Source organism: Lonchura striata, chromosome 3 (genome assembly GCF_050655825.1).
Source record: "Lonchura striata isolate lonStrDom1 chromosome 3, ASM5065582v1, whole genome shotgun sequence".
Taxonomy (NCBI): domain Eukaryota; kingdom Metazoa; phylum Chordata; class Aves; order Passeriformes; family Estrildidae; genus Lonchura; species Lonchura striata.
This window is the reverse complement of record NC_140705.1, coordinates 59,648,033-59,673,994: the sequence shown is the minus strand read 5'-3', so window position 1 is coordinate 59,673,994 and position 25,962 is coordinate 59,648,033. Positions and strand designations below refer to the sequence as shown.

Genomic DNA, 25,962 nt, shown 5'->3' with positions numbered 1-25,962 from the left:
CCAGTGACCATAAATAATGGTCATGGATGCACAGCATCCAACAATTTGCTTGTCTGTTTCCTTTTATTGTGAATTTTTATTTTCCATGCTGGCTATGTGGAAGATGTTTGTGATTTCCAATGCTCCTTGTTCATCTGGGAGCAGAAGCATTACAGAGCAAACAGACGCTGGAGAACCCAGGGCAGGGGTACCCCCAAACCCACCACCCACCCCTTGGATACAAGGGAGAGTAAGCCTGGCAATGCCATAGCTGCATTTTGCCTGGAGCTGAGGTAACCTGTTGTTCTTCACTTTTTGAGCTTTTTCTCCTCAAGTATTGGTTTAGCTAAAACCTGTAAACTAGGTAGTGTATTTTACAAAAAAATGCCCTGTCTTAAAAATTATGTAGCCTGACTGCTGAAGTGTTGCTCTGTATCTGTCAGAAAATCCCAGAAATCTGTCTGGGACTGTATTGGTTATTCACTTCATCCATCCTCCTGAAGCCTCATTCCTAAAACAGCAATACTTCTCTTCCATATTTCCTAACATTGCAGCATTATTCTGAGTTTCATAATCTCTCTTACCATCACAGTCATACAGAATTCATGTGCTTTTACCCACCATGCACAGAATGGAATGAAAATATAATTAAATCATATGCAAATAAAAAATGCTGCAGCTGACTTCATAAGAAGGAGACTGTCATATCAAATACCATATTGTATTTGATTTCAATATTAACTGATAGGATTAGCAGAGATGAAATTTACCTTAGAAAGGTGAGCCTGCCTAGAGTTACTGGTGAAAGGATTTCAGTGCTTTTGCAGCTTTTGCACCCAGGAGCTTTTTTGTTCCTTACCTTGGCACAAAGAAAGCTGTTTTGTGGCAACTGAAGGTTTTGCTGCCTGGGTGCTGCTGTATTTCCATCTTGCCTGGTCCAGGGGGTGGCCAGATGTCCGAGCGTGGCTGAAAGGACAGGTCAGCCTGCTGTCTGCAGCAATGCCAGGGTAGGGCTGGGTCATTTGCTCCTGCTCCTAAGTGAGCTATAGAGATGGGCAGCCTGGGGAGACTGTGCCCCAAAACCTGGCTGCCACCCAGGAGCTCTGGCTGCAGTCACTGAGCTGCATACACTGGTGGAATTTTAGGGAATCCTTTTCTTGCACTAATGCTGGACTCTGGATAAAGAACAGAGGAGGCACGAATTGCCTTTCCTTTCTCTGTTGGTGCTTGCGGAGCAGTTGGGCAGTTCTTGTGTTGTCTCTGCCTTTCACAAGGCCCTGAGAGCTCTCATATGGCTTACCAGTGCCCCACACCTCACCTATGGGCCTGTGCACTGTGATGTTTCCTGGCTTTCCTGGCCCTGTGGTTCAGGGACCTCTCAGCCAGTGCCATCTCCTGGTGCTGCTGTGTCTCAGCCCCTACACTTGGCTCAGGGCTCTTCTGACCTGCTGCCTTCATAAACACTTCAGTGCCTTGGCCTTTGGTGTGAAGTGCCTTGGGAGCCCAGTATGAAAGGTGCTATAGAAACGTAGTTTTGATTTAATTTGGTTTGAAATGTAGTTTTGATTTAATTTGGTTTGATTTACAGTTTGAAAAATGAAAATCTTTCTGCAAAGCTAAGACCCCTGTACAATTTTTCCAGCTTGCTTCTGCTGCTTGCAAAGCTGCTTGCATTCCCTTTTGGATCACTGGGGATTTCCTTGACACATTTTCACTCCTGTTCTCAATAACTTCATACCCAGACTCATGCTGACACTTTTTCTTTTTCTCTCTCTTTTTATTTATTAAAATTACCTGCTCCACAGGTATTAAACATAACCAAGCCAAGCAGAATAGAGGCCAGTCATAGAAACATAGATGACTACATTTTTCTTGGTTATGATCTATAACAGGCACTTAGTCCTTTAAAAAATTGCTACGCCTTCAAAGCCTGGAGATCTGGAGACCCCAATAGCATCAGAGATTTTAAGAAAACATTGTAGACATTTCCTTTCAAATCCCTTTACTTCCTGAATTGCTGTCCTTATTTTTGTACTACAGTGTCATTCTGTTTGATGCTGAGTTCCTATACTGGCAGGCACTCTACAAACACATAGGAACTGCCCCAGAAACCACACACTTAAGCAGACAAAAATATTGACAAGAAAGCAGAAGTACAAGAGAGGTGAAGTGATTTGTTCAAGGCCACAGAGCAGCTCACTGGCAGGGCTCACTGTGGAAGACAGGTGCCATACCCACAACAGTTACCTGCCTCTAAATCTTTGAATTCATCCTTTAATCCTTTGGCATTCACAAAGATTAAAAAAATTTACTTTACTGGACTTGGAGAAACTTGATGGTCCCTGAAGTGGAAAATACCAAAAAATACAGCCAGCACTTGTAAAATTAAGTTGGGTTATTCAATGTATTCCTAGAAGCTTGTATCTCTGTGAAGAAATACAGTAATCCAGGTTCCCTTGCCAGCGTTACCTTATGTGTGACTGACTTATGGTGAAGGATAGGAGAAAAATGGGAATGATTATTCCTCTTACCAGGAACATTTTCTTGTACTTGATATGTAGTAATAAGTGGTGAAACTACACGCAAAGCTCCACAGGTTGGGAGCAACTTTGGCATTAAAACAAGGAAGTTGTCTTGTAGGTTTAAACAGTGGAGATGTGTTTTGGGGTAGAATATGACTTCTTGGTGATACAGTAATCAGAATAAAAATCTCAAAAATTAAAAATGGAGGGCAGTTTTGGCACAGGCACAGCTTTTCACTAGAGTTACTGCACTTCCCAGTGATGTTAATTATGTTCTTTACTGGATGATATAAACTAACAAGGCAGAAAGACACATGGTGAAATAGAGGTTTGAGCTGGGTCATCCTGAGGTGACATTGACACTGCTTTGAAAGTGTTTCAGGAGGGACTCTTCTCATCTGGCTTGTAACAGGCAGCAAGTTGATGGTGGTGGTCTGAAACTGCTCTGCTGTGGCAGGAGGACTCTGCAGAGAGAGAGAGAGAGCCCGAGAGCCCCTTTAGGGGTGAGTCATCTTATCTGCCTCAGGCATCCATGTAGGAAGGGATGAATCCCTCTCTGAAGGGCTCTCTCTCTCCGCTGAGTACAAAGGGAGCCTGGATGACTAGCACTCTCTTCTAGCTGCCTGGACTTCCAGGGATTTACAAGCAGGGGAGATCAGTCCCACACCTGTATGTTCTCCTTCATGTTGCCATCAGAAATGGTAAAACCTGCCAGGGCAAGCTGACAGCCTGTGCTTGTGAGCAGTGCACACTCCAAGTTTTAGGAGTATGTCCAATGTCCCTGTCTCACATTTCTCTGGAACACTTCTGGCTTCATTCCTGTAGTATCCATTGCTTTCTTTACAGCCTACCCTCAAAGTGGGCTGCTGGGAGAGGAGTATTTTTTTGTGTGTAAAAACATGATTTATTGGGGAAACATAAAGAGGACAGAGCTGCAACAAAACGGAAAGACAGGTGCAGATGCCTATTAATGTTTTTAAAAACTGCAGATGTGTCTATGTGTGTACATAGAACTGCTCAGGTAAGCTAGGATGCATGGATTAATTGAAATTTATACTCTTCAGAAAGCCATTTGAGATGTGCTTGGTTTGATGTTATATTTGTAACCAACACTATAGTGGTTGTTGGGGTTTTTTCTGCTTGGGAAATTTCAGATGTGGTATTTAGCTTTGTTTGGAATGAAGGCAATATTTTTGGCACAGAATAATTTCCCGCAAGAAGAAAAAAAAAAAGGACTCTCTAAGGCTTCAAAATTCATATGAATAGTTTTATCCTGCTGGCCTACTCTTAGTGCACTATTTATCTTCCTTCTCTGTGTGCTGTATGTGGCAGGGCCCCATCCTTTTGTGATGCATGTGTCAGAGGAGCCTTGGTTCTGACTAGGAACTGCAGATACCATATTGTTAGAATTAATAAACAGGAATGGTGGAGGTTCCTGGAGAGACTATGATAAACATTTGACCAAACTTACTTTGTTTTAAATTGTGTCATCCTTCAAAAAACACTATCTTCACTATCTCATCCCTCGTGCCTTTCTATCATGTCTCTGTCATATGCTGAGGTTACCCATTCGGCTGTCAGCCCACTTTCCTCCCCTTGTCACACTTACAAGGCGGCTGACACCTTTTCTTGTCCTTCACTGACTGATGGTTCCTAAACCTGGCTTTCTGTGCCTCTCCCTAGTATGAACCTCTGGATATTCTGAGTATGCATGGGGGTACAAGCATCTTTGCTCTGCAAGTGTCAAGTCGTGTCAGGTGGGTGTAGTGACTCAGAAATAGCTTCTCCAAAAAGAAAATATAATTTCTCTTCTTATTTTATTTAAAAAGGAGAATACACTTTTTTTTTAGACACAATTTGTTAAAGCATGTTGTTTGTAAAAACAGTAAAGATCTGTGTGTACAGTTCAGCTCCTTAACCTTTAATCTCCCTTTGCAGGTTTTTCAAAGTTCTTCTCCACCACACCCTGGGCTAGCATTCTCTCCCTTCTTCCACATATTCCCTCACCTGCTGGGAAGCCGCATGTAGCAGTATATGAGCAATCCTTCTGATGACATCCAGGCTCCCCTGCTGTATTCCAGACTTGGGATCCTGCAGTGATTTAACATCCTTGTTTCTAAGCTTAGTTTAGGAAAGATTAAACTGTTCTTTGCATAATGTGTGCTTACTGGATCCATGAGACTATTAAAAACATATGCAGAAAGACCCCAGCTCCCATCTCCTCTCCTGGGGCTAATGGTTGTGCCCTGTGATAGGTTCATTATTTCAGATATTCTCCTGCAGCAAGCCCTAGTCACTCCCTCTTGGAACTTTCAACTTTTAGTTCCCTTGGAGCTTTCACCTTTCAGGTTTGTTCCCTATTTTGTGGGTAGTTGCCATACTGGCTCCACCTGTTGAAAATCTTATTTATGGGGAAGGGAATCTTCTCATGCTGTAGCCACTTTCCCATACAATCACCCATTTTCTCCCCCTTATCATCTCCCTTCCACACCAACACTTTCTGCCTCTGAAACATTCCAACCTAAGAGAAGACAGAAGAAGGAAGGTTACAGCAGGATAGCCACACTGGGAAACTGATAATAGGTTATATCTGCCATGGTTTTGAAGTCAAGACAGCAAAACCATTGCTGTGGTGGAGGGGTTTGTAAAAGTTAACATTATCCACATTTATGAAGTCTTCTTTCCCTGGGAAGATCGTGGATTTTCAAACTGCCTGAAACAAGTCTCAAGAGAACCCAGTGGTAGGTGAGAGAAGGGCTGATGTGAGGCAGAAAGAGGAGGGAGTATAAATCATTCACTTCTGACTGAGGTACCAAACAAACCTGAAGCTACAGCTGAGACCTTGGAGAAACTAGTCAAATGTATTGTTCCTTCTCCTGAGGGAAAAAAAAAATCAAGGGGAGCAAAACATTTCCTTTGCTTTGCATATTACAAAAGGCATCAAATGTAGAAAAGAAGAGGAGCAAGTAGGCTGATAAGAGATTTCATTTCATTCCCCTCAGGGTGCCAACTTACCAGTGGTAACCTCGTGGTCTGCTGATGTCATTCACACAAAGCAGTTACTTCTGAAGAGATAGGTTTCCTCAGATTTTACCATCTGAGGGAAAAATAGAGGAAGAAATTGTTTGAAAGGAAAAAAATGTTAAGGTGTCTGTGTTTTACCAAAAGCCTTTGTAGGAGATTATTAACTTCAAAAGAAAACTAAATTTATCGTAACTTCTCTCCTCCCTCCCTGTGTTTCTGAAAAGAACACTTGCTGTGATTGTCTGAGCCATTAAGGGCTCCTGGAAGGGCAACGAAGTCCTGTGCTCCCATGTCTGTGTGCTTACTGATTTATAAACCTCTCTGTAGGTGGAAAGAAGAAGGTGAAATTTTACCTTTAGTGGCTGATGGGCTCTAAAGACTAAAATACAATTATTATGCAGACCCTCAACATGTAGAAAATGGGAATAAAAATCTGTGTCTAAGATCCATATAAGGGAAAGTTTCTTCTCAGGCTCTCAAGGGAGCAGACTTCATCACCCCAAACTTTTTTCTTCTTTTTGAACAGTGATTCCTGGAAAGAAAGACAAGGTTTAAAAGCAGTTTGCAGAGGTGAACCATGGATGCCACCTGTTCCTTTTGAATGTTAGCCTGAGGTCCACACAAACAGGCTGTGCTATTCATGTACTTGTGTGACATTCTGAAGAAAAATTTTCTAAAGAGTCTGTGCAGTGGGACTGGTAAATAGGAGGTTTGTGTATTCTCTTGCATTGGAGTAAAACCTGTAATCTGAAGGAGACAGGAAGGTAGCTGAACTGCTCATGCCATTGTTGGTACAAGAGAATTCATCTGGCATGATGCAGAAGGTGGAAGATTTCATAAAAAGCTCATGCCATGTGGTAGTGGTTTCTAGTGCCCAAAGACAATGTTTCATATCAGGGTGACATGCTGGCTTTATCTTCATGGGAACCTTCTCCTCTTTGAGCAGGTCCACTAGCTTCTCCCATCTCTATGAACCTGCGACTTATGTTCCCTGGCAATGTCACACTTTTGGCACAGCTCTTCATGCCTCAGCCCTTCTCTCCTTGCAGCAGGTAGCTTTATAATCAGAGGCCTTCTCAGGAGGTTATCCAGTCAGTGCTAACCAGCTTTGATGGAAACAGAGCCACCAGGTCCCTGCTGGCAGGGAGGCAGGTTGTCCTGCATGCTCTGTTCGGACAGACTTGTGTTGGTGCTGTCAGGGTTTGATGTTAGAGAGGTGAAACTTCAGGCAGTTTTAGGGTGAACAAACTCTCAGTTTTGCCTAACCTGGTAAATGTGGGGTGAGAAGATTTGACACAGTCATTTCAGCTTGGACGCAAAGCTGGTAGTCAGTGCTGTGAGCAATACCAGGGGTATGGCAGGGAAACTCCCTGCCTGCTTGGGAGAGAATGTGCAAAGGCAGCAGATTGAAGCAGTTGGTGCTGGTGGAAGCAGGTCCTGTGGCAGGCAGGGTGGTGGCAGGGAAACTTCTGTGGTACTTGCTGCCCTTGGGCATCTTGCAGCGGGCAGGGGAGCCATGGCAGGAGTGTGGAAAGCAAAATAAATTCTGTGCATTGGTCTGTCCTCCCCGCTGCTGCAGTGTGTGCCCCATGCAATTCCAGCGGTGTTACTGGATGGGTGCTGACGTAGGTGACAGCCCTGCTGAACTCTGTGTTTTCTCTGCCTCTGAAGTAAGCAGTGCTTAGGAAATGGGTAGCTAAAATGCCCAAATATCCCTGAAGTAAGCTTAACTGCAAAATAAGTGGCTTAATTAGCATACAGTAGATACTTTTATTGTTAAGTGAGAATGCCATCCCCTCCTGCAGGGATTTCAGTTAAACATGATGATTGATAAATTGTTATATTCACACAGTGTCACTCAGTGATATAATCATGGCTTTTGTAAATATTTAGTCAAGAGAGCAATCCAGCTGTTCCCAGCCAGGTTTCATCCAGTGTCAGCCAGTGTTCAGTGCTGCTGATTTATTTCATGTGTTGCTTAAGCCTTGAGTAAGAGCACATTTTTATGTGTCTCGAAATACCTATGGTAATAAATAGTGAGAGTGCTGGAGCTAATGACAACAGCAGAAATAATTGTATGGAAAAATATTGCCCAGGGTCCAGAATACAGCCAGGTACTTAACTATTTGTAGTTTTTTTAGGGCAACTGCTTATCAGCTTTTGGTCTAGATTTATGGCAAAGCAGCTCTCACCAGATACCATTGGAAAGGGAATCCAAGCAGGAGCCGTTTTTGAAAAGGACAGTAGCATTTTCTCCCAAAGCTTGACTTAGCTGTTGACAAATGGTTGAGGTTAAAACAGTGTTGGGTAATGAATGAAAATTCCATTTTCTAAAGGATTTCAAGATTTTGAAATTTATGTTAGGTTCAGTTTATAATTAAAGTCTGAAATTCCTTCTCACAGAGGAGGGTTCTAGGAAGGATTCACTCTGAATCAACTGTGCTGGTTTTGCTATTCAATACAATACTACAACATAAAATATACAAATATATTAAAAATGGAAAATAATTCTCAGATGAAACACTGACACAGTTATCTCTGGGGGTGTCCAAACCCGATGTATTCACATTGTTGGAGCCTTCCTGTTTTTTTTCCTAAAACATATTTCTGCAGAACTGACACTTCTGTGAGCCAGTTCATCTTTAATGAATTTATACTTTCTGATATTTCTTTCCTGACCATGTTCTTGCTTGATGAAACACCCATGCAACTTTTCCTCACTCATCTGTCTCACTTTTATTTTGAGAGCTCTTCAGGAATAGCTTTTGTTCTCATGTCAGTTCTTTGTTGAGGAACTGGCTGTCGTGATGTCCTACCCCCAAGACTTGGAAGTGATTCACAAAAAAAGAAAGTTTAAAAAAGATGACACCTAGTTTGGGCTGTATTGCGTATTTGAGATAGCATGCTTCACCCACAGGACAAGATGGTAGATGCTGAATTTAACTTATTCCCAGTAAAGAGCCTCTTCAGTGACCCATATAGACACCTCTTCCTGACAGCAGAGGAACAAATTATCTTTACTGCCAAAGTTTTATTTGCAGAAAATTCAGTTTTTGTTCCCTGTTTGCAATTTTTGCTCTTACACATTTAGAAGCAGCTCGTAATTACAGGGTGTTTCTACTTTTCCAGGGAATGTGGACATTTTACATAGAAATACAGTATTAACAGCAGTGGGGTGAGCATCTCCAAGAAGGTAAGCTTAGATCAATACACTCAGAGCCCTTTCCTAACTTGTATCCTAAAGCAGGGGGGACACACAATGCACTGCAGGAAGGAAAGCGAAGTCTAGAAGGTGCCTGAAAGCAACTGTAGCTCACTGACAGAATGAGGTGAGGTTGTTCTACAGCTCTGCAGACAGAGTGAAGCAGAGACTTTTTATTTGTTGAGTGCATGAAAACATCTGAGGCAAAGGAAAAGCTATTTCAAATGGGCATTAGCATGCCTGTTGGCACTCTCAGACTGATATCAAGGGCACCCTTGAGCTCGGAGCCAAGTGGAGGTACACCCCTTGAGAAGCTGAGGTGACAAAGTGCAGGTGGAAATGCTGTTCAAATGTATATTTAATGGACATGGGGATAAGCTATGTTCCAGCCAGTGAAGGCAGGAAAAAAAAGCACAAAATCCCCCTCTAACAATATCTCATGGTCGATAGCACTAATGGGACGTAGAACTTCTAAACCAATAGAATTACTCTCAAGCCAGCAAATTGAGCTGCAGAAATGAGTGGGTGACTAGCCATTTTTAAACCCACTGCCCAGTGGGTCATGTGTGCTACCCTTTCTGCCTGAAGTGTGGGGAAGGTAGAGCAATTAGAGCCTGGTGCTGCCGAGTCCAGATCAGGTAGTATGGATTTGTTTGGTTTTTTCCACTCTACATCTTCATTATGATTTTTGTGATGACTAAAGGGAAATTATCCAAATCAGAACCAAAGTAGAAATTCTCTCTCTGCCATTTGCTAGCAATGGTCACCATTTTTCAGTACCTGTAGGGGGAATACGTCAAAGTTTCATTGTCAATTAATATATTCAAAATGCTAATGTTAGTTACCTTAGCAATATTTGTTTGTTTCTTATGAAAGACCTTTTCATGCAGTTGCAGAAGTTTCTGGGTATTATAAACCACTTCTTGCTTCCGTGTAGACCCTGAGAATTCAGGGTTTATGGTTTCTTATTCTCATCCAGCTGTGATGTGGAATCTTCCCACTCACTTGGTTTTTGCAGGTAATATTCACCAGGTTTGGCATTCATCTCACCTCACCATAGTTATTCAAAAATACACAGTTTATCTGAGTGAGCAGTCTGGGCCGCCCCTGTAGTCCGTGGTGAGAGTCAGGCAGGTTGATTCATTCCATCCTCCCAGGTATCAGCCTCTGGAGGTACCCAAGTCTCTACAGGGAGACAGATGGCCGAGGTTAGGTGAGGTGAACCTCAACCCCAGTGCTCAGCAATAATGGCTTGGCGCTTGCCCAGAACACCTGGGGTTCCCTGGGGAAATCACCCTTCCAAACGCCAGTTAGAACTTGCACCTTTTAGCATCCAGAATTAAAGGAGTTTTTATGTGCTTTCTTTTGGTCCAGTGTACATGTAGGTTCTCTGTGTAATAGGAAAAACTTTGCCCTGTGTTTGACCTACATATTCAAACACAAATACGGCCTTAAATTACATATTCAGTATTTTTATATATCTGCTGTCTGTGTGAACATGCACATATTTTCTGCATAATAATATTCAGATATATGGTTCTCTATGATATTTTACTATTAAAGTGCTGGCAATATGCTCAAAGCTTTACAAAATACAGATAAAGGCAATTCCTGTCAGAAGAAGTTATAACTAAGATGAACGTTAGATTCACAGGCAGTGAGAGACCAGAAGATTCTGAGTTCACTGTTTGTTTTTTAGCCTCATTTCCTTAGAAAATGAGGCTTTTGTGTTGCACTGTGGGTGAGGTGAGGTGTGTAGCTGTCTTCTCAGTGACTTTTGAGCTGGTTGGCCAGCTTTAGTCAAATATAACCAAAGAAAATTTTCTCAAGAGACAAAGCTCTCTGAAAAAAAGCAGCTATTTAGAAGAGAGAATGACCTTACTGTGAACAAGTTACAGGGTAAGCCATATTAGGTGCTAGAGTATCTACAAAGGAATCGTTTGTGGAAACTGAAGTAGAGATAAAGCATCACCTGTCACTGGTGTTGTGCTAATCCCTAGGGAATTGGGCAGGGAGACCCATAGGAATCAATGCATCCATGATTTTATGATGCAAAAAACATATTCTATACTAGTAGTGGCCTTTATATTTGAATCTTCCTTAAGAATGGAATACATTAAGAGTTCTCTCAACCACAGGAACAAAGCTTATTAACTGGGGGACAGAGCAGTGGAAGAGATGAAGCTGAGGATTGGTAGAAAGTGTGAAAGCAAAGAAGAAATTAGCATTCCTACAGCTTCTGCCATTTATCATATGCAGATTTATCTATCTATTCAATATGACATTAAAATTAAAGATGTTTTTCTTAAGTAAGGTATTCTTGGCTAGTCAGGGCACTTCTGATTAGCTGTGTGTTGTGGATTTCTAGCTTGTGCTGTGTGATCACTCACACATGGGTTAACTTCCCTCATCTGCTCTGACATTGTCTTCAAGGTACAGCTTTACTAGTTTATGAAAAAGCTGCCAGATATCATTGTCCATAAGAGCAGAGGAAGGAGTTTATTGGCCAAATAGCTCAGTTCCTGGCCTGGGTGTTCCTATGAAAACAGTTTTATCAACACGCCTTATCAAAAACAGGCAGTTCCAGGGTGCAAATAGTTTCCATCCCTGTCTGCTGATGGTCAGAATTAGGAGTATTTTATCAGATATGATGCATGCCTCGGATGCACCCAATGTCTATTTTGATTCTGATACTGCTGCAGGCTTCTGTATTAGCTCTTGGCTATTCTGAAAATGAGAAGAGAGGGGTCAGATTTCTCATCTGAAATTTTCTTATTACATGTTCTTGGTTTTAGCACAGGAACAGGTAGACTTGGATTGTTGAACTGGGTGACATGAAACAGGTCCTATGTTTCTACCCCACAAATAGCTTCAGCTGTCCCCAGGACTCTGGGTCATCCTGTGCAATGCAGTTTGCCTAGGAATGTGGGTGCAAGGTGCTTTGTGAATCTCTTTCCAGCCCAGCTTGTGGCCTTTTAGGCAAGCTGTTTATTCTGTCTTGCTGCTATTTTGGACTTTCTTCTTCCCAAGAAGCTTTTCCAGAGAAAACTGAGGGAGAAAGAAACTGCCATGGCACTGATGGCAAGTGTTTTAAGTGTGCCTGCCCACCTGCCCTGCAGCAACCCTTGGGCTCATGGAAGCTTCCTGATCAGTGGATGAACTGATTTGGTTACAGACTGTAGGGAGCAGAAATGTCTGCTGCTTTATTCTACATTTCTGCTTGCCCCCAGTCACATACTGGGTGATGACCCAAGATTGTATTATCCAAGACATGCTGCACTTGCAATTGGTGAGGTGTATCAATAGTTTTCATCTTTCTCTAAAGCACAAGGTACTGACCGCTAGATTTGATTTACAATTAAGTGGCAAATCCTACAGTATATTCCCGGGACCCCAGGAGTGATAAGTCATTTGAGTTGTATTTTTAATAGATTGCTACAAATCATTTTTATATTGCCATAATTGATTAAGGTGCTTTAGAGAAACAGAAGACTGAACATTCTCTGCCCCTAGGAGCTTGCTTGCTAAGTACATCTTGAGGTACAAAAGGTACTTTGTGCAATTTTATGCAGTGTGAGCCCTTTCTACTAATGACAGTGATATAAATGTGGCCCACATCCTGAAACAACTTAATGTGTGCTTAAAGTGGAGGATTTAGAGTGCCTCCAGATGAGCGTGGTGATTCATGCTGGAGAACACACAAGACTGCCTCCTGCACCACCTGCCCGGCCACCAGAGGTGGCTGCCCTGCCACTGTTCACACCTAAGGGCCAGCAGCCTACTGCCATGGACTTGCTGGCAGTGGCCAGGGAAACAGCAGGAGGAATAGGCCAAACCCATCCTCTGGCACATCACCCCAGAGCATTTTAGGGACTTTGTGAGCCAAAGTTTGTTTAATGGGCTGATGGGCCTATCTTCTGTGAGTTTAAGCTTAAACTGAAATCTATATCCTTGCAGTGTGGTCATATTGCAGCCTGGATAATTCCATTCTGCATTTTCAACTTCCCTTGATGCATCTCCAGATAAAGCATTTATGCCCTAAAGCTGTGGTGTTTTGTTTGCTATTGCAATTTTGTAGCAGCTGCATTCCACTCCAGAGATAGATGCATTTTGGTGGTAAGTGATCCTTAGGTTTAAATAATCTATAATTCTTTGGAGCACTTTTTGGGCTTGTAAAAGGTGTTATACAAATCAATGAATAATTTTCACTCACCATTGTTTGTAATGTATTCTTAGTTTTCAACTGAAAATAAAATTTCTTTTGCTATTGATTTTCTTCTTTTATGTTTTGCCAAATTGATTTTTCCTTTTCCTAATGGAGCAGAAACGAACATATCTGGATTTCAGTTACTTCACCCTTTCTGATTCAACATCATTTAGGATATCAGAAGGAATAAAAACAGCTCTAAGGAATAGTATTCATTCATTATCTTCAAGGGAGCTGACACTGTTTTAATCCATTTTAAGGGAGAGCATGTCTTTTGGGTTTTTAAATTTCATCAGTGGATTTGTAAGTGTTCTCTAAACAAGTATTAAAGAGACAAGTATAAATATGATGTTATGACTTGGGAGGGCGAGGTGTGAGAATTAAGCAGAGTTTAAGGTAGACCAAACTGTTGGGTTGCAGAAGAAAGGTTTGGAGCTCTCACTGCAAATGTGTGCTGGGTTTTGCAGGGGTTTGATGATCTGCTTACATTTCTGCACACTCTGCTGGGACAGAGGGTGATGCAGAGCGATGGTGGAAAGCAGAGGTTCTTGTTTACTTTGCAGTCTGGGTTGGGCTGTGGGACAGATGGAGAATGGGTTCAGAATGTAAAGTGACCTGGAGAAGTTGGATGGGTGGCCTGTACAAAATGGACAGTTGTAAGACCCTCCTCTGTTGAGGTAGGAACACTGAATAGCATTAATACAATGAGAGTAGGTGACTTCTTTAATAGCAGGTGCTGGGGGTTGGAGTGGATCATCTTAGAGAAGGTAATAGGTGAGATGTGAGTCAATAGGGTGACAGACTTTTGATTGATGAGGAACATGATCCGTGAGAGAAGACTGAACAAACTGGGATTATCAAATCAAAAGAAGAAAGAAGGAACATGATAAATCTTGAAAGGTTACTAAAAAGCAGAAAAAAATAATCTGTACTCTTTGTCTTCTGGGACAAGGAGTAATGGGCTGTAACCTCAGTGAGAGACATGGCTTAGATGCCAGCAAGATCCTTCTACTAGTGATAATTGCAAAAAGAGGAAATAGCTTGCTTGGAAGCTTACCAAATGTCCATCCTTGGGGGTTAGACAGATTACAGTCCAGAACAATGTAGATCTTATTTATCTTGCCTTTGGGAGATGAACTAAATGTCCTTCTGAAACGCCTTTCAACTTCAATTTCTTGAATTTAAGAATCTTGTAAACTACATTTTAATCTCCTCTCATTTTGGTTCAGGTAAGCCTACCTAGTCTATGAAGAGTTAAGAATTTTCCTTATTATCTTACAGAATAGTTAGCATTTAGCATCAATTCAAATGGCAAAGTCTTATGATTTGCTGTCCACCATTGCTCAGCCTTATCCATTATTCTTAAACCAGTTAAATAAATATGGTTTAACCGCAGTCTACTGAATAAATGTTCTCTCTTTATTTCTCTGTATGTATGTCTGTACATATATAATATATATATATTTGAAATTATGATTCCATTTATCCCAAGTTTGTGGAATTTATTGATTTTTTTAACAGTGTTTAAATTACATCCACTTTTATGGAGACAAATCTGTTGAAGAATTAAACAGCAAAGTTTGCTCCAATCTATAAACATGACAGGGGGATGATTTCCTCTCATTTGCTAAATATACTGCTCCTTAGTTGGAGACATAAATAAGAATGTTGCCTAAGTAGGTCATATTTGAGCTAGGGCTTTTCAAAAGACATGAAAGCACCCAACGTGAATATACACTTCAAAGCCAGAACCCATTTTTTTGTGCACATTTTGTTCCCGAGAAGTTTTCCATCTGTTCTAATGTCATGGCTTTGCCACAGTGGCTTGTCCTCAGACTCTGTATCTCTGGCAACTCATATGTTTTACTTTTTAATGCGGCAGGTAAAGGAGATAATTGGAAGACCTTCAGAGTCAGCAGGGGAGGGGGGGAAGGGGGTGGGCAGGAGGGAAGGGGGAATCTTTCACTTCTAAATGGAGGCAAAGGACAGACTTCCTCGTCTCCTTGTTGTTAGATAGCTAGTTTGATTGGATGCCAGGAGCTGAAAGGAGGCAGCGTGCATTTTGAAAGGCTTTTCGAGGAGCAAATCTGAAATTAAACGACAGATAATATTTATAGAGGTTAGTGAAGTTCACTTCACCCTGCTCTCTGTAGCAGTGCAGTTCCAAATTCAAGATTCTTGATGGATTTAAACCCTTTTTCATCAGCAATAGTCCAACCTGATCTGCCTGTCACTTTCTAAAACGATGCCTTTCTGACTTCTCGATGTAGCTCTGAAAAGGGAGGAAGCTTCCTCACTAATATGTCACTCAACCCACCCACCTAGACACCCACAGCTTGTTTGAAGCCAGCATAGGAAAAAAAGGCCACCAGTCCCCACACCCTGGATTGTAGCCATGCTGAAGAAAGCACTTTAAATATCAATATCAGTGAACATTGGTCCTAGGGGTGAAGCCAGAAATAAAACCTTATTTAACTTGTATCTCAAGCCACCCCTCAATCTTACAAAACAAGCCGAGCTGTGTGTTTGCTATTTTATGTGCAAATCAGTGGCAGCATCACTGTGTGTTATATTTACACAAGAAATTTTATTTATTTGCATTGCAGAGTGCCCATCACTCACACAGGAACTTTGGGAGCACCACTGGGTGCCGTGTGACTCGTGAGTTGCCCTACTCAGTGTCCATCTGGTGACACTTCTATAATGGCCTGAGGAACAGAAGGAACATCCAGGGTCTGGGGCTGGCTCTGCAAGGACCTGGCTGCAGTGCCATTGCTGATGCAGTAATGTGGAAAGTGACACAAAGGTCAGGGAATGGGTTTTGTTGGAACCAGATGCCACCAGGAGCAGTGATTTCTGAGGAAACAGGAGGGTTTCAGACCTAGAGGCCATGTGCCTGAGTAAGTCCACAGTGATGGACTGAAGGGCTGAGCTCAGCTCTGGGGGTCTGCGGGTCGCAGGACTGTGCCTGGGAGAAGGCTTTCACATGGTATAAAGAACTTCTCTGGTGTCTTTGATACTGTGGCCAGGCAAACTTCCCAGGGAGCAAAACCTCTTTCTAAATATCTGAAATTCTGGAGCAATCTGTGTCTTCCCACGCTGAGGCTGATAACATCCACCATGACCACCACTCTCATTGCAGATAACCCTGAGACAAGCAAATACATCACCATTCACAGGTACAGCAATTCTTTGGGCAGCACTTGTGTTTTCTGCTCTCTAAAGAAAGGGCAAGCTGCCTTTCTTCCGGCATTTGAAAATGCCTCCATAACACAGTCCTAACAAGCCTGTGAAACACAGTCAAGATTCAGAGGAGGATGGTCTGGTTCACAGCAACACCTGGCAGTGGGATATATGGAAACACACTGCCATATACCAGGAAATTAATTTTTTTACCCATTACAGAAAGACCGAACAGCATAAGAATAAGTCTTCAAAAGACAAAGCAATTAAGAGCAGAATGAATGTGAGTCATCTGTCCAGCAAAAGCTGTGCCAGATACAGACACAAAATAGTTCAGCACCTTAATCCCACTTAGGCAATGCTTGTTTTATGACAGGGAACATTTTCTGTTGGTTTGTGGGGCAGTACATGCACATGCATGCGTACACGTGAACTTCAGTGTAATTTGGGGTTGCTCATTTTGCTGATCAGTTTGCCAGCTATTCATCTTAGGACATTTTTAATATGTCTCAAAGTAATTTGGAAATGTATAAATTTCCAAATTTTGGTCCAGAGATTGTTAGTATAGGCACTAACTGAGAGTTGCCTAAAAATTTGGATGTCAGTTTGAATGAAATGATGTTTTGAAATGTGATGTATATGAAAGCAAGCAAAAGAAAGAAAGACTGAAGAAATTTCCAACAGCTCTGCAGAGTCTATACTTGTTCAGTGGAACAAAGAGGACAGTGGAATGCAGCCTTGACAGTAAACCCTTGCTGGCAGTTCCCAGGACTCCTGGCTCCTGGACAGTTCTGCAGGGAAGGGGACCCTGAATGCTGAACAGGTGTCCCAAATCCCAAGCCTCATCTCCCAAGCCTTTAGTGAGGTTCCCAGAGAGTTGAAATGTCTGTTGTGTTTGGGAAAGCAGCAACAGTCTGGGAAGGAATGAATTTCTATTTTCTGATCAGAAAATTTCTGACCAGCTTCTCTTCAAAAGGCTTTGATGTTATTCTGTTTGTGGAATGGGAAAGCTGCAGAGTCCCTCCTTTCTGGATTAATCCTGAAATCCTTAGACATCCTGGTCTCAGTCTGAGCATCAGAGCTTTTGGGGGTAGAGCATGACAGGTGGTATGGCTGATGAGAAACTATGGCCAAAGTGCTCTTTGCTCTGGTAGCTCTAGGCTTGCAGGTGATTCCCCAGGTGAGGATTCAGCCAGTCAGAGAGACCTTATCTTACAGAGAAGCCCAAGGTTTGAAGCTGGGGAGGGTTTATACCTTTCCCTCATTCTGCCTTGTGAAAGAGCAGCTTTCTGGACCTTATGAGGGAGATTCTGAGGTCCTGGAAAATGAAGTCAGACTGTTTTGGTGAAGGTTAAACATGACTGCTGTCCAAAGAGCTGCTAACTATATGAGTGTGGAGGTGCTAAATGTATAAGGTGCCTCAGACTGCTTGTAAGAAGGGTGGTAGTAGTGGCAGACGTGATGCCATAATGTGATTTACTCAGATGTTTCCCATGCTTACCATGACTTTATTTACCTATTCCTCATGTTGTTCATGTTGTCTGGATGGGGAAATGTGTACATTTGGGAGAAGATATGACTTTTGAAGCACAGACCCAGGGTCATGTGAAAAATGCATGTTGCTGTTGCGATTGCAATCAGTTGTGAAAATGCAAGAGGATGAAAGGTTTTTGCTGGCTTGCTAATGGGTGCATGTGTATTCTTTTTAATTCTATTTCAATGAAAACACCTGGAAATGAGCTGAAGATTTGAGGATTCAGGGAAGGAAAATGAGCTTCCAGTGCTGAAGGCAGCCAAGTTGAGTAGCAGACAGCAATATGGTACAGCTTGTGAGGCACTGCTGGGAGATGGGGGAACAGAGGAGCACAGAGGTCATTGCTATTAACTCTGTGTGGTGGTACATGTGAGTGAGATTAAGACTTTTTCAAACTGGCCTATTCATTTTTTACCGTATTTTGCTGATTTTTTTCATCTTCAGTTTTATAAAGAGGATACCTTTTTGGTGAGGGATTGCAAGCTGCCCTTAGAGGAACTGAGTAGCATCTCATTGCTGGATCTAGCACTGCTCTCTCTGAATTCAAGTGGCTGGTCCCCGTGACAGACTTAGGGGAACAGAATCGGCCTCTTGGGGGTCCAAATCTACCCGGTTTCCTCACTTGGCTGCTCAGCTCACCTGTGAAAGGCATGAGTTGTAAGCACACAAAACATGAGGGCATAAGAATTGGCCAGCAGCAAAGATCTAAAACCGGCCAGCAGCAAAGTGTGGTGCAATGGTAATTAAATTCCATGATGGCAGCTCTGGGAGAGGCACACATCGGGCACTGTGGGAGATTTGGTGTGATGGACTGGGTCACAGGCTGGTGGCAAAACCCCCCCAGGATGAGGGAGCACAGCAGGGTTCTGGAAAAGAGCAGCCCTGAGGGGAAGAGATAAAGAAAAGGGCCCTTTGGTGCCTTCTGTGTCCCTCCTGCCCCTCCAAACGTGGCAGCTGCTCAGAGAGGCCATGAAGTAAGTGTGTGTTTCTCCAGAGTGTTTGCTGTAAACAGTGCGTACTGCAGCGCTGATTATACATCAGCTCACTGGGCTAACTATAGCATAGTAATTAAAGGGGTGAGAACATTTTGGAGTACTTTCCACCACTTGTTGTCTATGTAATCCCCCTGTGTTTGGCAATAAATAGAACTTTTAAGTTTAATTAATATACACTTGGCTGCCTATCCATTTAAAAGCATGCTTCGGTGGCCTGAGACATTATCCACTTATGCAGAGTTGCTGGAAGAGCTGGTGCAATGCTGGAGAGGGAGTGCAGGGCCAGGGCAAGGGGCGCTGCCGAGCCCTGGAGCAGGGAGGCACAGCTTCGTGTCCCAGGGAATGTAGGTCAGTGGGCAATTCAGAGCATGCTCTGACACAAGCATACAGGCAGTGCAAGAGAATGCAGAGTAAATAAACAGCTTTTCTCCTGAATGTGGGGCAGCTTGGGCTGTTTTTAAAATTTATTTCTGAACACTGGGTTTCGTAAGTGAGTTCCTCCCAGGCTGAGGTGTCAGAGGGTCAAATGAGTCTTGGGAGAAAAAATGGAGTCTAGTATTTCCTTTTCCCACAAACTTCTTTTGTGCAGGGCAGTTCAAACCACTGATTTTTTTTTTTTTTTTTTTTTTTTTTGAGTTTAGCAGAAACAACAGCAACAAAAAAATTGGTTTGGATTAGATCAAATATACATTCCTTCCCTCCTCCTCCCCTCCTGGGATGAAACAAACAAACAAATCATGCCGTTTAGCACCATTGTGTCATTTGCCCCGGAACAAGCCATTTCATTTCATGTGCTTTTTGAAAAGCAGAGGCGAGAAACAGCTAGAGTTTCATAAAACTGCCAGAGGACTTGGACTGCAGTCCCAGCTCCAGTGAGTGCTGAGTTATTTATTTGCAAGAGCAGGGTGTCAGCAGGAACTATTTCAGGTCCCCCTTTACTCCAGAATGCACCGCAGGCTGATGTTTGGACGAATTTTTGTGGGTGGCAATGACTCTGTGCAGGTGAAGGAATGAGTTCAGCTGCAATAGATATACAGGGTGAGCCATAGAAGAGAAGTGAGGGTCAGGGTGGATGGGGAAAAGACCTGGAGAGGAAAGAGAAGGGATGAAGCAGGTCTATAATGCTGCAGCTTCTGCTTATTTCTTTCAGTCTCTGATACTTTTTTCTACTGCTCTCCCTACCTCTCCTGGTTCTTTACTCCATGCCTGCTCACCTCCTATTCTCATGTCTTTTTTTACCTTCTCAGTATTTCCCTCTGGATCAGGTGCTTTGATCTGAGAAGTCAAGTTAGTATGCCACTGTGTAAACTAGTAACTTATCCTTCCTAGTGGTGAGCTAGGGTATGTAGGGTTGTATGTCTTGAAGACGGAGTTGAGGTAACCACCTTTAGTTTTCACAGTTGTTATTTTCATTTTTTTTTTGTGTTTGTGTTGATTTTTTTTTAAATTTTAAAGTGCTCTGCAAGAGCAGATTCACTGGCCTATTCCACAGGGTGGAGGGCCTGAGAAATGTCCTTTCTCCTGACTTCAGGGGGGAATGAAACAAACACTTGTTGGGTACAAATAATTGGTCCTATTTTCTCCATGAGTTCCAGGAAGAGAGGAAGTGTTTCCCCAAGGGAAACCTCTCTGCATTATCAGTGAAGAAGCCTGAGGTGGCTGGCTCAGATGCAAGTGTTGGCTGTGGGTGTCTACCTGTGCCTGGAGGAGCAGCATTCTCTCTTTGACTGGCCTGGCCAATGGCAGTTGAATTAGCAACAGAGGGTCCAAAAATAAGCAAATTTAATAAAGAAAGCTTCATGGCATGGTGGTTGGGGCCATGCTGTGCAACTAATTAACTTGCTAACCCTGTGGAAGCACTTCCAAAAATGAACTCCTGTTCTCTGCTCCCGCGCTTTCTGCATTCAGCTTCCTACACTGCTTCGGCTTCTGTCCCCTTCCCCAGGTGGTCAGCACAGCAATGTCACTGTGTGTACAGGAGGGACATGTCACATCTTGTGCCTTTCCTGGCCTGCCATCGTGACCTTCTGCAACAGCTGAGAACATTAGCTCCCCCGCCCTGAAGTGGGGCAACTCTTTTGCTGAAAGAAGACTTCTCCTTTCTTTGGGCTTTCCTGACATGCAGTAGTCATCCACCAATAATTGTATATAAGGGCAAGGAGATAAGTGCTTTTTTGAGTTGTGCTTCCTTTTCTTCGTGGCAAGTGGAGTCTTATCCATCTGCACAGTTATCAAAGGCATAGATGCGCTTCTCTTTTACATTGTGAGATTTATCAGTGATCAATGTGAAGCATAGCTTCCTTTTTTCTGTCTTTCTGTTTTCTCCATTTGCAGAAATATTCTGATTTTCATACTGTGGCTTGAAATGCCTGGCTCTGGCTATTTGTACCTGCTTTGTAATAGCCCCACTTGAGAGGTGAAAAAGGAGGCTCTAAAGCCCAATTCCAAGATTACGACCTGCACATTATTTTAATTTAAACTCACCTCCTGTTACAACAGAGAATCAAGGTGTAAGTGTGTAAAGTGCTTTGGGAGCCCTGTGATAAAAGGCCCTATAAAAACATAAATGTAAGCAGATGGCAGTCACAACCTGCCTGGAAGGAGCAACACACAAGCTCACAGAAAAGGGTGTGAAATCCAGCCCTTCCCGAAATTAACCAGGACAACAATAAATGTAACCTTTGTCAGGGTCTGGGCATTTGTAATGTAGACCCCATTATTTCTTACCATATTGCCTCAGCATGAGACAAAAACTAAATCATTGGGTTGCACCTCCAAGCACGTTCAGGCTTTGTGTGCCTGTTTGAAAAGAGATCCATGACTGTGGAACAACACCAATGGCAAAATCATGGCCGTGACTGTATCTCAACCACTTTGATGCTGATATCCTCAAGAAAAGGCATAAAATAAGAAGCCCTTGAATACTGCATCACCAATTTGTAGTTAAACTTAATCTGGGCCATGATGTGCAGAAATGGAAAGGAGTGAAATGTAATGAGCATGGGTTTCCTGAGGAAAAGGGGGAGCTGGTCTTTTTTCTACCCTTGCCTGTTCTTCTAAACACCATTTTTTCCCCAAAGGATGGATTTTCTCTTTATCTAATTTGTCTTTTTTCCCTGCTGTGAAATGTTTTGGGTCAGATGATATTTTGCTGGGCTTTAGAAAACTGCTAAGAATTAATTAATCCATAATCAAATTGATGGGGAAAAGACATACAGACTGTTAATAGAATTACATCCTCAAAAGGAACAAAAATAAGACAGTTTCCTTTAATTTCTCTTTTTTACAGTTTGCAATGTGACGGATTTCTGACCGAGTTCGAGTTTAGACAAAGTGCATGTGGCAAAAGTTGGAAGTGTTGTAATGCTGCCTACTGTGATTTGTATAAACATTTAGGATCCCCTGGAGAGGAATGTAATCCAGGGTTCCCTGCTTACAAAGAAACACTCAGAACAATATAACATTTGAAAGAAAAGAAACATTTTTAATTGGATTTGTGCTGACTATTTTCAAAATACAAAGAAGACACTTTATCCAGTAAACTGCAGATTGTTTGCAGTCACAGGGAATCGTCAGGCCTGAAATTAGCTGCAGGACAGCCCTTGCTGTTGTTCTATGAGCCCAACAAAATCTGAGATTTAAAGGAAAAATACTAATGATAAGAAAAGGCTGTAAAATTCAAGCCACATGTTTCTCTAAGTTTATGTGAGTTAGGCTGAATGGCTCATGTGATTTCCTCATGCATTCCTCAAATTATAAAAAAATTGAAGGGGAAGATTTTCAGGTTTGTCTTTCTTCTGACTAGAATACTTGATATGGGATGGGGCAGATCCTGCATGTGCTCTCCCAGTCCCTCACTGGGGCTGTGCTGCCAAAAGGTGACCTTGGCTTGCTCCCCAAGACCTTCCACCTCACTTTGAACCCCTTGTACCTTTGGGGATGTCCTTCCCTGCTTTTAGCACCCATCCCCCTGCTGTTAGCAGGAGAGGGGCTGCTCAGGCACTGCTCCCAGTTTCATGCTGGGTTGAGTCCCTTTCCTGTTTTTATTGAACATGAAGAGAGGAGAGACCTGTTGTTTCATCAGCGACGTCAAAGAGAAGAAGATTGCTCTCCAGTGTATCCAAATTTGCAACATCCCTTGGCTTTTGTAGTAATAGAGAGAGGATATTAGAGGCTTTTAGTAAAGGTATAAAGCCTGGTTTTATTTCCCTTTTCCTTCCATGGCTGCATTTTTTTTTCTTTCTTCGCATTGTTGATCAGTGAGGTCTATCAGTAATGTCAACAGGCCTTATTTTGCCAGATGCAGCATTCCTTTTAACCTCAGTAGCAGCTGAAGAATACTAAACTTAAGGTGAGAATAGGCTTCAGAGCAGATAGAATGCCCTGAGGCAACTAAAAGTTCAGTGCCTCTGTAGTTGTTTGTATTTATTATTTCCAAGTATTGAAAGAAATGTTAAGATGTATTTCTATAAAAAGAAAATATACAAGCTCAGGGTGACCCTACCGATCTTTTGGCTCTTCATGGAAAACGTAAAATAAGGAATATTTCCACTCTGGCCTCCTTCCATTTAACTACTGGAAAGAAATTAATATCTTCATGAGGATTTAAAACTGCACAAGATCTGAGTGCTCCTCTGGAGGGGACTGTTGTTTCCTTGACTACAGACCTACCATAGGTGTCTCATCTGGGTACTCATGGTTAGCTTGTAAGTGAAATTCTGGACAGAACAATTTGTACATGACAAGATCCCATAACTGCTGTTTAAGGAAGGTGCAGACTAGGTTGGTTCCAGCAATTGTTTGGCAGAGCTGTTAGCACATTAGGTCAGGATTAATAGAGCCAAGTGGGTAGGGATGATTTTTTTGAGAGACTTGAATAAGGAGGGCTCCTAGAGAATAATATTTAAGTTGGGGCAAAAAGAAACAGGATGGGAAGGAGGATTGTGAGTAAGGGCTTAGAAGCAGGGACAAGAAAGTTAAGCTGAATATACCTAAGTAACAGATAAATGCTTATGCTCTTATCACCTCTTCATTAAGGACCTCTAAGAAAAGTTCTTAAGAAAGAAGACAAAAGCCTTTGAATGATGGTCTTGTCTTGGATGATGGTCCTATTCTTTTCAGGAGGGTGCCAGTTACAGCAAGGAGAAGCTAAGATAAGGAGGAATGCAAGGGGGGATGGTTCTGCAAGACAGTTTTGGGGGGTGACCCTCATATTTTCCAACATTAGTGATCTACAGTATAGATATCATGGATGAGCTAGTTGTCCTGAGTTCTCTTTTTAGTCAAAGGAGAGCAACTGCTGCTTTTAAGGCGCAGTTCAGCTGACTATTTTAGATGTCTGCTTAAAAGTGTGATGAATCCTACTTTGCCTGTTTCCATTGATGAAAATGGAGTTGAGGGATGTTTACTCAGATGTCAAATCTATGGTTTATAAGTCACTATAAAATGATCTCTAGTCTTGCATTCACCTCCAAACAAAACTGCCAAATATTTGTTCTTTCTGAACAAGTCTTACTCTTGCATGATCCAAGTAGGACATTTAGGTGGTCAAGGAGACTTACAAGACTGATATATTTAAGAAAAAGCAAAATGAGATATTTTTGGTAAATTGCATTTCCTTATTAGTCATCACTTCCCTTTTTATTCTGAGAAACAGCCCTTTTCAGACGTGTTAGTTTTATTTGGCAGAAGCGTAGATAATTCCAGATGTTGGTGATTCTTTTTCCATTCCTTGCCTTAGGAAACTTCAGTTGCACCTGAGAGAAAATAGAAGCCAACCTGGAAGAAAAAGAAAAGAGATATATAAAAGCCTTGATAGAGGAAAAGAAAAATCAGATTAATTTATATGCTCTGGATGATCTCTAATTGTTTCCTTAAAGATGAATTAAAAGCCTTTTTATTCACAAAGAGCTGAGTTCAGGGCCTTGTACTTCTCCTATTAGAGTTGAAAACATCACTGATAAAGAGCTGGATTTTTCTAGCTTCCCTTAAGGGTCTACTATTGCAATGGAAAACAGAGCACTAAACGTAACAATTGGCAAGTAAGTAGAAGTGATAATAGGCTTTGATATTAAGGAGTAATATCCTTGGCATACATAAGTAGGTGCCATCTTCTTATTTTAGCAGAGGTCTGCTTTTTGCCCCAGATTGGTAAAAAATTTCCCCAGACTGAGGCACCTAGATTTTTAGCTATGGAGTGTTGTAATTTTAAATCTGCAAATACAATGTGTTTTTCACCACGGCTTTCACACTTTTGAAGTTTGTTGAAGTATATTCTTGATGTTCTAATCTACTAAGGATAAAGCCTGAAAAAACACTGATTTTTTTTCCCCATTCTTTAGGATATGTTTCTTTGGTTACATTTTCTGTTAAATCAACAGAGGTTGATGAGGTTAATGACATGCAGACCTTTCCCCTCCAGAGCAGCAGTTCATCTCTAGTTCACATTGCTAGACACTGAAAGTCATTCCACCTAAAATAAGATAAAATTAAATTAAATTAAAAAAAAAAAAAGAAAAGAAAAAAGAGAAAAAATATGTCATCCACTTAATGACAAGTAAGAATTCATAAGCCTGCAACCCATGAGATAGAGCTTTCCACGTCACTAAGCAGAGTGAGCAGGCCTGGAGTCTGAATAATGTGCCAAAGTGCTCCTCTGTTTAACCCCCGGAAAGCTCAGCAGACTTTTCTGTCCAGGGCTGGAAGACACCAAGATTTCCAGGCTATTATCTTCCACTGAAATAACATTCAGTCAAAGATAACTTGCTCCTTCTTGTGAAAGTACTTCCATATAAATAAGGGAAGGAGTGGTGTTCTTTGGAAAGCAGTGTGGTATTGCTTCTGACAGATAACAGCGATTGTGATGAGGAGTAAACACCTCAGTCACCGGGTGATGCAGAACACGCTGATGCACCCTGGAAGCAGCACCACGGAACCAGCTGAAGGCTGAATCACTGCTGTATCTAATTAGGCACATCAGTTAAGATATGCAAGACTCCAACTGTCTGAGAAGGGCTGAGATTGCTAATACCAATCTGTTACTGTCCTCACTGCTCGGAAGAGGTGATGGTTGATAAGATTAAAGAAATAGCATTTTAGTGTTAGAGCGGTCAGTAGCTTTCTGGTTGTTTGTTGGGGGGAAGGTGGAGCAGGCAGTTAAGTGGTGTTGCATCATTTTCTGATTTGGCCCTCTGGCAAATGTCAAGGTAAAGAAAGAAATCGCTTGTATTTAATGTGTTGGTGAATAACAGCAGCCCCTTGATTTTCTAATGCAGTGTCATTTGAATTGTATATGCTATTGAATCAGACAAAATATG

At 42.1% G+C, this 25,962-nt stretch overlaps 1 long non-coding RNA gene across 2 annotated transcripts in view; it reads left to right on the top strand.

The window, feature by feature from the left end:
• Window positions 1-25,962, top strand: part of LOC146767916 (uncharacterized) — a 149,667-nt gene that overhangs the window by 45,076 nt on the left and 78,629 nt on the right. The window lies entirely within an intron of this gene.